The sequence below is a fragment of the Oncorhynchus keta genome, chromosome 15 (assembly GCF_023373465.1).
Source record: "Oncorhynchus keta strain PuntledgeMale-10-30-2019 chromosome 15, Oket_V2, whole genome shotgun sequence".
Taxonomy (NCBI): domain Eukaryota; kingdom Metazoa; phylum Chordata; class Actinopteri; order Salmoniformes; family Salmonidae; genus Oncorhynchus; species Oncorhynchus keta.
The window spans coordinates 42,901,382-42,917,333 of NC_068435.1; the positions used below are offsets into that span (position 1 = coordinate 42,901,382).

The 15,952-nt window shown below is 41.1% G+C and overlaps 1 protein-coding gene across 2 annotated transcripts in view; it reads left to right on the plus strand.

The window, feature by feature from the left end:
- The first annotated feature begins 1,339 nt into the window (after window positions 1-1,339).
- The window catches only part of LOC118395008 (protein-glutamine gamma-glutamyltransferase K-like), a 36,288-nt gene continuing 21,675 nt past the window's right edge, over window positions 1,340-15,952 (plus strand). The window contains exon 1 of one of the 2 annotated variants that reach the window (XM_052464171.1): window positions 1,340-1,938. The gene's annotated coding sequence lies outside the window, so the exon portion shown is untranslated. Of the gene's footprint in view, window positions 1,939-4,902; window positions 5,103-15,952 lie in introns of those variants that run through there. The other variant, XM_052464170.1, reaches the window with a different exon arrangement.

Sequence of the window (15,952 nt, forward strand, 5' to 3'; positions counted from 1 at the left end):
GTTTGGCCATAATGACCATCGTTATGTTTGGAGGAAAAAGGGGGAGGCTTGCAAGACGAAGAACATCATCCCAACCGTGAAGGACATGGGTGGCAGCATCGTGTTGTGGGGCTGCTTTGTTGCAGGAGGGACTGGTGCACTTCACAAAATAGATGGCAACATGGGAAAGGAAAATTATGTGGATATATTGAAGCAACATCTCAAGACATCAGTCAGGAAGTTAAAGCTTGGTCGCAAAATTGGTCTACCAAATGGACAATGACCCCAAGCATACGGCAGCGTAGCCTAGTGGTTAGAGCGTTGGACTAGTAACCGGAAGGTTGCGAGTTCAAACCCCCGAGCTGACAAGGTACAAATCTGTTGTTCTGCCCCTGAACAGGCAGTTAACCCACTGTTCCCAGGCTGTCATTGAAAATAAGAATATGTTCTTAACTGACTTGCCTGGTTAAATAAAGGTTAAACATTTTTTTTTAAAATACTTCCAAAGTTGTGGCAAAATGGCTTATGGACAACAAAGTCAAGGTATTGAAGTGGCCATCACAAAGCCATGACCTCATTCCTATAGAAGATTTGTGGGCAGAACTGAAAAAGTATGTGTGAGCAAGGAGGCCTACAAACCTGTCTGAGTTTCACCAGCTCTGTCGAGGAATGGGCCAATATTCACCCAACTTAATGTGGGAAGCTTGTTGGAAGGCTTCTCAAAACGTTTGACCCAAGTTAAACAATTTAAAGGCAATGCTACCAAATTCTAATTGAGTGTATGTAAACTTCTGACCCAGTGGGAATGTGATGAAAGAAATAAAAGCTGAAATAAAGCATTCTCTCTACTATTATTTAAATAGACCCTAGCTCTAAGAATTTTTTATGAAAAATGTTACTCCTGGGCTTATTTAGGCTTGCCATAACAAAGGGGTTGAATACATATTGACTCAGACATTTCATCTTTTCATTTTTATTAATTTGTGAAAATGTCTAAAAACATAATTCCATTTTCACATTATGGGGTATTGTGTGTAGGCCAATAAAACAAAACCTCAATGTAATCCATTTCAAATGCAGGCTGTAACACAACTAAATGTGTAAAAACTCATACAATCTGAAGGCACTGTAGATGGCAATGGTTTTAATGGAACTAGGGGTCTCCTTGCCCCCCAGCAACCAAATCAAAAGGTATTGTGACATTGAAAACGATCCTATAGAACAGTGACTGTGTGTATGTTTTCACATAAATGTATGGAGCCAGCACATGGAGTCTTGCCAGACGCACAGACAGGCTTGATACTTATGTCTCTAAATTGAGAGACCAGGCACTGGTTTTTGTTCTTCTATTGTTCTGTGACAAGAGATTAAAAGAATCTGCCCACTCCATCAAGCAATGGGTACAACAACACAGGGCATTCACGGGACCTCATGGAACCACGGACCGCACCTGCAGAAACTGGACAACAGGGAGAAGCAGAGGAGATACCTATATCATAGACTTCTCCCAGCTGACGCTTGACATACCACCTACGCCACCTCCAGTGGTAGAAACAACCAGCTGGTATGATTGAGTGGAATCAGCCAACAGTAACACGGAAGCAGCAATGTGAGAGTCAGTAGTGCATGACCTTAAAGGGTAATAATAGGAAGCTTCCGTTTAACACACAGGCCTAAGATTACGTAGGTCTACAGCCCCAGTGGGAACTTCCCCTTTAAAAAGATATATAAAGAGAACAGAGATCATAAGGACAGCATGGTCCTTCTGTAGCTCAGTTGGTAGAGCATGGTGCTTGTAACGCCAGGGTAGTGGGTTCGATTCCCGGGACCACCCATACGTAGAATGTATGCACACATGACGACTGTAAGTCGCTTTGGATAAAAGCGTCTGCTAAATGGCATATATTATATGATCCTTGTTAACATGTGAGACAGACTTCATATGGAGGATCATCACAGGTAAATTTACTATTTCACTATATGCTTTTTGTTAGACTATAACAATATTAGAACATTTGATTATTTTGTCTATGTACTTATTGGATCACTATCTGAATATACTTGGTTGAACTTGGTGACCCCGAGACTGAGTCTAAGAAAAACAGAGGTCTAACCACCTCTTGAATACAGACAAAGTGGCGGTCACTCAGTGAGACATCAGGTACAGATGTGATTGGCAATACAAGGAAACAGCAAAATACCAGTTACAATATATTGAGTCTATACACAGAGTTGGAAGTGAATAGTGTTAGGATATACGCTTTTTGTTAGACTATAACAATATTAGAGAATTGGATTATTTTGTCTATGTACTTATTGGATCACTATCTGAATATACTTGGTTGAACTTGGTGACCCCGAGACTGAGTCTAAGAAAAACAGAGGTCTAACCACCTCTTGAATACAGACAAAGTGGCGGTCACTCAGTGAGACATCAGGTACAGATGTGATTGGCAATACAAGGAAACAGCAAAATACCAGTTACAATATATTGAGTCCATACACAGAGTTGTAAGTGTATTAAGATATTAGAATTCGGAATCTAGCGCCGTAGCTGCGAGAATACCGATTACGGGAAAGTGACCAAGGGACTGAGCATTTAAGGTAATTGAACTATTTTCGCTATTTAGTCAATATTGTTAGAAGTGTTAATGCATTTAAAGTTTTGCAATATTATCTGGCATAGCTTAAAGCATTAAGGATTGATTGAGCATTATTGTTGTGTTGAGAAACTGTATAACCATTGAATTGTAATGATGTGTATAAGACAAAAAACAGAGTGACTTAATAAAAGCTTCTGGAGAGCAAACGCCTTTGACACTCTCACTGAACAGAAAGTGACCCTGGTTATAGGTTAAAGTGATTGCACTAAAGAATATTTCATTGTGTGGACAATAATATATTTTTAAGGAAGTCAAAACATATGCCAATACTAGTTCCCGAGTGACTACTAGCTGACGAGCATAATAACTACTAGGAGTTGTTATTAGGTATTGATATATACATAGGTAAAGATAACTTGAGGGTAAGGAAATATAGGAGGAATCCATAACGCTTAAGAATATTTAAATAGGAGTATATCTATCCAAGGCCTCATACTAGACCGGACAATAAGGGAGTGACAACGTGAACGAAGGAACAAACCCAACTCACGCGAAGGGCCATTACGAATAAATAGAAGGGTTGGTAGGGCCGCACGGCAAGGCCCTTGTTACACCGAAGTAACTAAAGTCCCAAAGTACTCTGCCCAGCCAGAGGACGGGGTAGAGGCTTTTGCTGCAGGCATTGGGCAAAAGTCAGCACTGTGACAGTTCTTGTATTGTCTTTTTTTTGTTGATTGAATGGTATCAGTCAATATGGTTTATCAGGAAACTATACATCAGGCGGTGTCAGAGGAAGGCCCGAAAAATTGCCAAAGACTCCAGCAAACCGTACCGGAACATCAGCTCTCGGACCAACAGGCTCCGAAACAGCTGCTACCCCAAAGCCATAAGACTACTAAATAGTCAGACAGCTAAATAGTCAACTAATCTAACTATCTGCACTGACTCAATGAACACTCACTAGAATTGATATACACACTCACTCACACACACACTACACTGTCACTCTCACACAAATCTCTCACACACACACACACCGACACGACACAACACAAACAAACATACATACACACACACACTTTTAATTTGCTGCTGCTTATCTGTTCTTTATTTTACTCTTATTATTATCTATCCGGATGCGAAGTCACTTTAATCTGCCTTCATGTACATATTTACCTCAAGTACCTCGTACCTCTGCACATTGTACTGGTACTCCCTGTATATACTGTAGCTCCATTCTTGTGTATTTTATTCCTCGCGTTAGTTACTTTAAAATGTGTATCATTCTTTTTTAAACTTTGCATCGTCGGGAAAGGTTCTTAAGCAAGCGTTTCACTTTAAAGTCTAGACCAGTTGTACTCATCGCATGTGATAATGTCACGGTCGTCCTCTTCATCTGATTAGGAGAGGCGAGAAGGTTCGGAGGACCAAAATGCGGCGTGGTATGTGTTCATCATGAATTTTAATAAAGAAAACACTGAACACTGAAACACTATACAAAAACAGTAAACAAAATAACAACCGTGAAGCTAATGCAGCTGCGCTGAAACAAGCCATCAACATAGACAATCACCCACAAACAAACAGTGCAACCCAGGCTACCTAAGTATGATTCTCAATCAGAGACAACTAATGACACCTGCCTCTGATTGAGAACCATACTAGGCCGAAACATAGAAACTCACACCCTGACCATACTAAATAATGACAAAACAAAGGAAATAAAGGTCAGAACGTGACAGATAAACTAAATTAGATTTTGATTTGATTTTGTATACGGGACAGCACACAGGAAGGTATGAACACTGAAATGTTTGCCAATAAAACATTTTTTATCCCACCATGTGATAGAGAAGCAATTTTTAGAACCTTCTTTTTTTAACCACAGACAGAAACGCACCGTTTTCACGTATATAGACCCTGGTTTGGTGCTGAAGATGGTGAATATGAAGTTGAAAAGTGGTGGAATTGCCCTTTAATTTCTCTCCACCCCATGGTAAAATTAGTAGAATTGCATCAAATTTGTTATAAAATTGCTACATTTTCCTCTCTGCCACATGGCAAAATGTCTAAAATCAACTTTAAAATGAACATTTTTCACTCTGCCATCAAAAGGGTTGCACCAAAAAATGTGCCTGCTTGGTTTCCACTGCCTTTCTGCATTATAAACTAACGCGCCTGTTATTGTATTAAGTAACCTGTGGGTTTGCCGTGTATGCTGCCTTGACGCTCCACACAGGATGTCCTCGATAGAGGGCTATGGTTTATATGATACCATAATGGTGAGGGGGTCGTAGGTTGGAACTGTCTGAGGCAGGAGGTGTGTCAAGTCCCTTCCCCTTTGCGTTCCTCCAGAGGAGCATAGGCTAAACCTTATCCAAGAAGCGTCTGTTAGAGACAGAAGAACTGGCACGAGCTGAAACTTCTAAAGCTGATAATACACAAACGGATATATATTAGAAGCTTTAAAAAGTCACTCGAACTTTTTCGGTGTTTCAAGAAGCCATCACTCAACACAACGTAAGCAATTGTTCATTTCACTCTTGACAATTAGTTACACTGTGGTAGGCTACTCAAGTAAAGAACTTTCACAAATTTCGCAGTTGGGATGTGTTTTGATGAGGTATGAAGGGAAAAATCAACTTTGATTTGATTTGAAAGTGAGTAGCCTATAGGCTGAAAGCTTGCAACTAGAAGCCTGCATCCACCACATGTAGCTTATTAACTTGGCATGAAAGGCATGCAGAGGAAAGTGCTTATGTAGCCAATGGATAAATCAAAATAAAAGGCACTTTTAAATGGCAGATAGTTATTAGCTCAGCTGACTGAGCAATATTACGTTTCATTTGGCCAATGAATTACTGAAAACTGAATTGCTCTCTCTCTCTCTCTCTCTCTCTCTCTCTCTCTCTCTCTCTCTCTCTCTCTCTCTCACACACACACACAGACACACACGCACACAGGGTGATGGGTGTTATTGGTTCCAGTGGTACCAGGCTCTGCTCATAAAGTGAGAAATATTTTAGATACCATGCTGATAAAAACACGGAAAGGTTTTCCTGTTCCCTCACATAATGTTATGTGTCGACAACCAATGGAAATCTGAGGCATTTTTTGCCTTTCTTTATATATATATACAGTACCAGTCAAAAGTTTGGACACACCTACTCATTCAAGGGTTTTTCTTTATTTTTACTATTTTCTACATTGTAGAATAGTAGTGAAGACGTCAAAAATATGAAATAACACATATGGAATCATGTAGTAACCAAAAAAGTGTTAAACAAATCAAAATATTATTTTATATTTTGAGATTCTTCAAAGTAGCCACCCTTTGCCTTGATGACAGCTTTGCACACTCTTGGCATTGTTTCAACCAGCTTCATGAGCTATTCACCTGGAATGCATTTCAATTAACAGGTGTGCCTTGTTAAAAGTTCATTTGTGTAATTTCTTTCCTTCATAATGCGTTTGAGGCTGTGTTGTGACAAGGTAGGAGTGGTGTACAGAAGATAGCCCTATTTGGTAAAAGACAAAGTCCATAATATGGCAAGAAAAGCAAAGAGAAACATGTCTCATTACCTTAAGACATGAAGGTCAGTCAATCCAGGACATTTCTTTTTTTAATTTAATTTTTATTTTTACCCCTTTTTCGTGGCATCCAATTGTTTTAGTAGCTACTATCTTGTCTCATCGCTACAACTCCCGTATGGGCTCGGGAGAGACGAAGGTTGATAGTCATGCGTCCTCCGATACACAACCCAACCAAGCCGCACTGCTTCTTTAACACAGCACGCATCCAACCCGGAAGTCAGCCGCACCAATGTGTCGGAGGAAACACCGTGCACCTGGCAACCTTGGTTAGCGCGCCCTGTGCCCGGCCCGCCACAGGAGTCGCTGGTGCGAGATGAGACAAGGATATCCCTACTGGCCAAACCTGGATGACGCTAGGCCAATTGTGCGTCGCCCTACGAACGTCCCGGTCGCGGCCGGTTACGATAGAGCCTGGGTGCGAACCCAGAGTCTCTGGTGGCACAGCTGGTGCTGCAGTACAGCGCCCAGAACCACTGCACCACCCGGGAGGCCCAATCCTGGACATTTCAAGTACTTTAAAAGTTTTTCAACTGCAGTCGTAAAAACCATCAAGCGTTATGGTGAAACTGGCTCTCATGAGGACCGCCACAGGAAAGGAAGACTTACCTCTGCTGCAGAGGATTAGCTCATTAGAGTTAACTACACCTCAGAAATTTCAGCCCAAATAAATTCTTCACAGAGTTCAAGTAACAGACACATCTCAACATCAACTGTTCAGAGGAGACTGCGTGAATCAGGCCTTCGTGGTCAAATTGCTTAAAGCACTTCTAAAGGACGCCAATAAGAGGAAGATACTTGTTTGGGCCAAGAAACATGAGCAATGAAATCTGTCCTTTCTGTTCTGTTCTGTTCTGTTCTGATGAGTCCAAATGAGAGATTATTGGTTCTAACCGCCGTGTTTTTGTGAGATGCGAAGTAGGTGAACAGATGATCTTCGCATATGTGGTTCCCACCGTGAAGCATGGAGGAGGTGGTGTGATGGAGCTTTACTGGTGACACTGAAGGCCTGATTCAGTTTCAACTGTCCTGCCTGCGGCAATGAAACCCTGACCTGTTCACCGGACGTGCTACCTTGTCCCGGACCTGCTGTTTTCGACTCTCTCTCTCTCTCTCTACCGCACCTGCTGTCTCTAACTCTGAATGCTCAGCTATGAAAAGCCAACTGACATTTACTCCTGAGGTGCTGACCTGTTGCACCCTCTACATCCACATTGATTATTAATATTTGACCCTGCTGGTCATCTATGAACGTTTGAACATCTTGGCCATGTACTGTTATAATCTCCACCAGGCACAGCAAGAAGAGGACTGGCCACCCCTCAGAGGCTGGTTCCTCTATATGTTTCTTCCCAGGTTCCTGCCTTTCTAGGGGGTTTTTCCTAGCCACTGTGCTTCGACATCTGCATTGCTTGCCGTTTGGGGTTTTAGGCTGGGTTTCTGTATAGCACTTTGTGACATCGGCTGATGTAAAAAGGGCTTTATAATTACATTTCATTGATTGATCGATTGATTGATTTATGTAGAATTCAAGACCACTTAACGATCATGACTACCACACCATTCTGCAGCGATACGCCAGCCCATCTGGTTTGCGCTTAGTGGCACTATCATTTGTTTTTCAACAGGACATTGACCCAACACACCTCCAGGCTGTGTAAGGGCTATTTGACTAAGAAGGAGAGTACTGCATCAGATGACCTGGCCTCCACATAATTCATTTTTCAAGTTATTATTACACATTTCACGATTTGCAATTTCAGTGTATTTTGTTCAAAGGCAGTGCTTCTCAATCCTGGTCTCTGAGACCCAAAGAGGCACACGCCCCCACCCTCACTCCCACACACCTAACCCCGTTCAGAGACTTGATGGTGAGTTAAGAAGTTGAATAAAGGGAAAGATCAAAATTAGCCCCAACAAAAATAAAATAATAGGCAAGTTATATATTTAATGTTGTTACCCTTTCACCTATGACACACACATCCTATGACACACACATTTGTAGCCTCAAAGCACACACATCCCTGGGTCGCTCTTTTCAGTTCACTGCAGTTAGCGACTGGAACGAGCTGCAACAAACACTCAAACTGGACAGTTTTATCTCAATCAACTCATTCAAAGACCCAATCATGGACACTCTTACTGACAGTTGTGGTTGTTTTGTGTGATGTATTGTTGTCTCTACCTTCTTGACCTTTGTGCTGTTGTCTGTGCCCAATAATGTTTGTACCATGTTTGTGCTGCTACCATGTTTGTGTTGCTACCATGTTGTTGTGATGTTGTGTTGCTACCATGCTGTGTTGTCATGTGTTGCTGCCTTGCTGTGTTGTGGCCTTAGATCTCTCTTTATGTAGTGCTGTGTTGTCTCTCTTGTTGTGATGTGTTTTGTCCTATACTTATATTGTATTTATTTTACATTTTTAATCCCCGTCCCCGCAGGAGGCCTTTTGCCTTTTGGTAGGCCGTCATTGTAAATAAGAATTTGTTCTTAAACTGACTTGCCTAGTTAAATGAAGGTCATGTGGTCTAAGGAACTTTTCCGTCAAATAAGAGGGGATAAGCTACATTTTTTAGGCCATATCACCCAGCCCTATCTCGATTTCTTTCAAAGTTATAGGCGATTCACAATATATATATCTCGATTTTTGTACAATTAAAGGTAAAGTACACTGCATTTCAAACAGTCAGCAATAATCTAATGCATTTAGGGCTTCTGAAGTTATACCTAGGCTAAATATAAGCCTTCCACAACCATAAGATCCACTGTGTCACGACAGTCGAAGCCTCTCCTTGTTCGGGCGGTGCTCGGCGCTCGATGCTCGACGTCACCGGTCTTCTAGCCATCATTGATCCATTTTTTATTTTCCATTGGTTTTGTCTTGTCGTCCTACACACCTGGTTTCAATCCCGTTCATTACCTGTTGTGAATTTAACCCTCTGTTTCCCCTCATGTCTTTGTCAGAGATTGTTTGTTGTTCAGTTTTTGTGTTGTTTGTATTGGTGCGCGACGGGTCCTCGTACCCACTTTGTTTTGTTAGGATTCATTAGTGTTGGAGTTATGTTTTGTTTACAGTCATTAAACAACTACATTCCATTAAGTTTGATTCTCCAGCGCCTGACTTCCCTGCCACCTATACACACGACTTTGACACACTGAGTTTATCAAAATAGTTTAACCTGCTTTTTTGTGCAACAATCACTGATCTGGCTTTCAAGTCTGTCTATGAAAGTTCCCTTTTTTGTTACAAATTTAACTAGAACCATGCATTCACTAATAAAGACAAACTTCTTGGAGCAGGCATTAGGCTATAGAAAATGAACACAGGTCTCAACAATCTCTCAAGCCCATGAGCTAAGGATTAGCCAAGATAATCTTTATATTTTAAGTTTAGCCAACTTGGATCTATTTTCTAGCTAACAAGGCTGAACAGTGGAATTGCAATGAGCACACCCTTCAGTCTGCCTCCAACTGTTTGAAAGCATGTTAACCTGTCCACTTCTTGAAATCAAGTGGCATACCTTATTTCTCAGAATGAGAACGAGTTGCCAATTCCTTATATAATTGTGTTTTATGCTTATTGCACATTTATAAAACACAATTTAAAAAAGACTAGACAGCTAGTATAACAGTCTTTGGCTGAAATACTGCTAGTGATACATGGTACCCCAATGTCGTGCATAACAAACTGAGCTTTCATTTTCCAGAATCGATGTTCATTGATACTCTTGTTTTATTAGTGTCTGCTCTGTGCGCATTTTGAGTAGTTGAGACATAAAAAGGGTATTGATTGAAAAGTTTACTTCTCCTCTATTACAGTAAAATAATGTCTCAATGCGTTTTGGTGTCCATTGTCCATATGGCCAATTCTGTTTGACGAGTTCAAACCGCTTGTCAGAGAGGAAGGTGTGATCTTTCAACTTTGTTGAGAGGAAAGGGCTTGGTATGTGTGTAAACCACATAGAAAGAGGCAAGGTGAGAGGTTTCACTCTTGTTCAAATCTGTTGGACGGAGACAGATCTCTGGTGTAAATGGAAAGGTGCACACAGCACAGAGGAGCGAAGGAGACGAGACCAAAAATACAATGAGAACAAGCGGACATAAACGCTCAGAAAAACGAAAAATAACAAAACATTGATTCTTGTGATACAGGCATTTGGAATATTGCGCAAAAACATGAATTCGAATGAAACAAATTTGTTCGATATATCGCCCAGCCGTACTATAGGTTGCATGTTGTATGCCATTTAATTTGCAAACAAATGCTGATTAGTGGGTGTTTTCTACATCTGGCATCAATTTGAGTGACTTTTTATATGTGTGTTGGTGAAGCAGCCTTCAACCCATAGCATTTAAAGTGTGGGTGTTGTTGTTGGGAAACTGCATTGAATTAAAGGCTCTTATCTCAGTGGCCCATGTGCATTCTAACGGTGCTTGCATGGTGCTAGCTGCCAAAACAAAGTTACTTGGCAGGAGAGAAACAGGAACACAGGTTTATCATCATTGGACCAGCATATGGACTGACAAGTTTCTAAATCAGACACACACACGCACACACACACACACACACACACACACACACACACACACACACACACACACACACACACACACACACACACACACACACAGGCACACACACACACACACACACACACACACACACACACACACACACACACACACACACACACACACACACACACACACACACACACACACACACACACATAGTGCTTTAGTTGAGAAAGTTCCCAAACCCACCATGTACAAAACGCCCCTCTTCTTCACCCAGCTGTTCTCTATCCTCCCTCTGAGCTGTCACAGAACTATCCTACCAATTGTTATTATCAAAAGGTTTGTGACATCTTTTAACTAGCCTCTACCAGACTTGGCCTCAATTCGAATTGAAGGCAGAAAATTCAGGAAGTGATTTGAACTTAACATTCAGAAATGGTAGAACTTGAAATAAATAGATTTTACTTTTCAGTTTATTGAGAAGTCATTGAAAATAAATGCCCTTTTTGAATTATTGAATAGTCATTTTTGTTTTTATTCAAACTGAGCCCAACCCTGGCCTCGACATACATCTTCTCTTATAAGCATCTGGGTTAGAGTGATAGAGAGGATGCATCTCAATAGCCTCAAGTACAATCCTCTCCTTGACCTATTTCTTTTTTGTTTCCTGATGTGAAAGACCTGGTCAGTTAAAAGCAGAAGGAATTCCTAGAAGGCATGAGATTGAACGGCTTGGAGGTAAATGTGTCTATAAAATCATCAAATCAAATGCTATTTGTTTCATGTGCCGATTACAGCAGGAGTAGACCTTGCCGTGAAATGCTTACTGACAAGCCCTTAGCAAAGAATGCCTTATAGAAAAATAAGAGGTAAGAAAAATATTTACTAAATATACTAAAGTAGAAAATAAAAGAGCAACAATAAAATAACAATAACGAGACTATATACAGGGGGTACCAGTAACGAGTTTATGTGTGGGGGTACAGGTTAGTAGAGAGAATGCCAAGAGTGTGCAAAGCTGTCATCAAGTCAAATGGTGGCTACTTTAAAGAATCTCAAATATAAAATATGTTTTGACTTGTTTAGCACTTTTTTGGTTAATACATGATTCAATATGTGTTATTTCATAGTTGTCATGTCTTCACTATTATTCTACAATGTAGAAAATAGTAAAAAATAAAGACTTTTGACTGGTACTGTACATGTACAGTGGGGCAAAAAAGTATTTAGTCAGCCACCAATTGTGCAAGTTCTCCCACTTAAAAAGATGAGAGAGGCCTGTAATTTCCATCATAGGTACACTTCAATTATGACAGACAAAATGAGAAAAATGTATACAGCCATTAATACAGGTAACGAGTGGTGGACAGAGGAGCCTCTTAAAGAAGAAGTTACAGGTCTGTGAGAGCCAGAAATCTTGCTTGTTTGTAGGTGACCAAATACTTATTTTCCACCATAATTGGCAAATAAATTAATAAAAAATCCTACAATGTGATTTTCTAGATTTTATTTTCTCATTTTGTCTGTGGATCTGTTTGGGTGGGTCTGGGGTTTCTGTGATGATGGTGTTCATGTGAGCACTTCATGGCTACAGACGTGAATTTAAAACCTCTCTGGGATATGTGGGACGCTAGCGTCCCACCTGGCAAAAAGCCAGTGAAAATGCAGAGCGCCAAATTCAAATAAATTACTATAAAAATCAAACTTTCATGAAATCACACATGTAAGATACCAAATTAAAGCTACACTTGTTGTGAATCCAGCCAACATGTCAGATTTCAAAAATACTTTTTGGCGAAAGCAAACGATGCTATTATCTGAGGATAGCACCTCCATAAACAAAGATAGAGAAGCATATTTCAACCCTGCAGGCGCGACACAAAACACATATATACAAATATAATTCATGCCTTACCTTTGACAAGCTTCCTTTGTTGGCACTCCAATATGTCCCATAAACATCACAAATGATAATTTTGTTTGATTAATTCTGTCGATATATGTCCAAAATTTCAATTTATTTGGCGCGTTTGATCCAGAAAAACACCGGTTCCAACTTGTGCAACGTAACTACAAAATATCTCAAAAGTTACCTGTAAACTTTGCCAAAACATTTCAAACTACTTTTGTAATACACACTTTGGGTATTTTTTTACATTAATATTCAATAAAATTTAAGACGAGATGATCTGTGTTCAATACAGGAGGAAAACAAACTGTAGCTAGCTTTCTGGTCATGCGTCTCTATCTAACAGTACACTACAAGTGACCCTCGTTTTGAACATGGCTACTTCTTCATTACACAAAGGAAAACCTCAACCAATTTCTAAAGACTGGTGACATCCAGTGGAAGCGGTAGGAACTGCAAGAAGGTCCCTTAGATATCTGGACTCCCAATGAAACCACATTGAAAAGAGAGTGACCTCAAAAACAACAAAAAAATCTAAATGGTTTGTCCTCTGGGTTTCACCTGCTAAATGAGTTCTGTTATACTCACAGACATGATTCAAACAGTTTTAGAAACTTCAGAGTGTGTTCTATCCAAATCCACTATGCATATCTTATCTTCTGGGGACGAGTAGCAGGTAGTTGAATTTGGGCATGCATTTCATCTGGATGTGAAAATGCTCCCTGTCACCAAATACTTGCCCTTTATTTAACTTGGCAAGTTACTTAAGAACAAATTCTTATTTACAATGACAGTCTACAACAGCCAAATCCAGACAATGGTGGGCCAATTGTGTGCACCCCTATGGGACTCCAAATCATGGCCTGGATTTGAACCAGTGTGCCTGTAGTGACACATCTAGCACTGAGATGCATTGCCTTAGACCACTGCGCCACTCGGTAGCCCTATTTAGGCAGCTTACCTTGGTGTTCTTGGGCACAGGTGTGTTCTTGGGCACAGGGACTATGTTGTTCTGCTTGAAACATGTAGGTATTACAGACTTGGCCAGGGACAGGTTGAAAATGTATTTGAAGACACTTGCCAGTTGATCAGCGCATGCTCGGAGTACACATCCTGGTAATCCGTCTGGCCCTGCGGCCTTGTGAAGGTTGGCCTGGTTAAAGGTCTTCGTCACATCAGCTACGGTGGCATGATCAATTACATTTTCAACCTGTCCCTGGCCAAGTCTGTAATACCTACATGTCATTCGGAATAGCTGGTGCTCTCATCCGTGCTTCAGTGTTGCTTGTCTCAAAGCGCGCATAGAAATAATTTAGCTCGTCTGGTAGGCTTGCTTCACTGGGCAGCTCACGGCTGGGCTTCCCTTTGTAGTCCGTAATAGTTCGCAAGCTCTGCCACATCCGATGAGCGTCAGAGCCGGTGCAGTAGGATTCAATCTTAGTCCAGTATTTGGTGTGACGGTTCGTCTGAGGGCCCCTGCGAGATTTCTTATAAGTATCCGGGTTAGAGTCCCACGCCCTGACAGCAGCAGCTCTAGCCTTTAGCTCAGTGTGGATGTTGCCTGTAATCCATGGTTGTGGCAATTCCCTATGAAAAGCCACTGGCACAGGAGAGAGCTGTCCATGACAACTTTCCAAACGTTACTCTTTTGGTGTGAAGTTCCCCTGTATTGCACATATAAAATATGAATAGCTCCAAAACACATATTCCTATACAAAAAGGTACAGAGAGATGCATTCTATAAGCTATATTTGTGATACTGTAAGAACTGTATGCCCTCTCCTCTCACCTGTGCTAACCCTTCCTGGTCACCTGTGCTACCTATATACACATGTGACCCATGACCCCAACATTTAATGCCCTCTAGTATACAAAACAATGACAAAATAACCCTTGACAGACAACATATGCACATCACATAAACAGGCCAAAACGGCTCCTACACATGGCTTCTGGTTTGGGTATGTACGTACGGTCACTGTTGGGGACAATGTCATCGATGCACTTATTGATGAAGCCGGTGACTGATGTGGTATACTCCTCAATGCCATCGGATGAGTCCTAGAACATATTCCAGTTTATGCCAGAAAAACAGTCCTGTAGCTTAGCATCTGCGTCATCTGACCACTTCCGTATTGAGTGAGTCACTGGTACTTCCTGCTTTAGTTTTTGCTTGTAAGCAGGAATCAGGAGGATATAATTATGGTCAGATTTGCCAAATGGAGGGCGAGGGAGAGCTTTGTTTGTGTGTCTGTGTGTGGAGTAAAGACGGTCTAGAGTTTTTTTTCCCCTCTGGTTGCACATGTGACATGCTGGTGGAAATGAGGTAAAAACGGATTTAAGTTTCCCTGCATTAAACTCCCCGGCAACTAGGAGCTCCGCCTCTGGATGAGCATTTTCTTGTTTGCTTATGGCCTTATACAGCTCGTTGAGTGCTGTCTTAGAAGAAAACTCTCTTGGTAAATAGTGTGGTCTATAGGTTATCATGAGATACTCTACCTCAGGTGAGGAAAACCTCAAGACTAATATTTGATATTGCGCACCGGCTGTTATTGACAAATAGACACAGACCGCCACCACTTGTCTTACCGGAGGCAGCTGTTCTGTCTTGCCAATGCAAATCATAAAAGTAAACATAATTGTTTACAACTCTGCTTTTATTTCTCCTAACTATGTGCAGGGCGTATGGCTCGTTAGGGCAGTGAGTGTTTTACAAAAGGGATTCATCAGACCAAACTGACTCCACAGGGACTTCATTGTTTGGGTCCTGGGAGAGAACCCAGGCCTGAGCCAAAGTGTTTTTTTTGTTTAGACACAGACGAACGAAACAGTACAGATGGATGACCATGGTTGGAAACGTATCTTGGTCTTCTTGTAAACATGCCTCATTGCTCTTGTTTTTACCTCTCCTGACCTTTCACATTTGACCTTAGAACCCCCCATTATGTTTAGATTTGTAGCCTGGACTCTAGCGTGGTAGCCTGGATCCAGAGTTTCATAGTCTCATGGTTCACTTAACCTTGCAGTTTGATGAATGGTGGTATAAACAGATGAACTAGACTAACTGAATAATTAAGCATTTTGCATTGTCATGGCAATATGATAAATGGTCCCCGTCATACCTAGAGATTACACACACATCTGTGGCTGGGTGGGGGCTATAATGTCTGGTATCAGTCAAGAGGAATGTAGGAAAAGTTTAAAAAGAAAACAAGCTGGTTTCAGGAATGGAGGGAGGAAAAGAGTTGGAGAGGAAATGGAAGCAGAGAGAACATGCAGAAGAGAGGTTTACATTGGGGAAACACAGGAGGAGGAATAGGAGTAGTAATGTTAACAGTCTTTCTCAGTAGACAA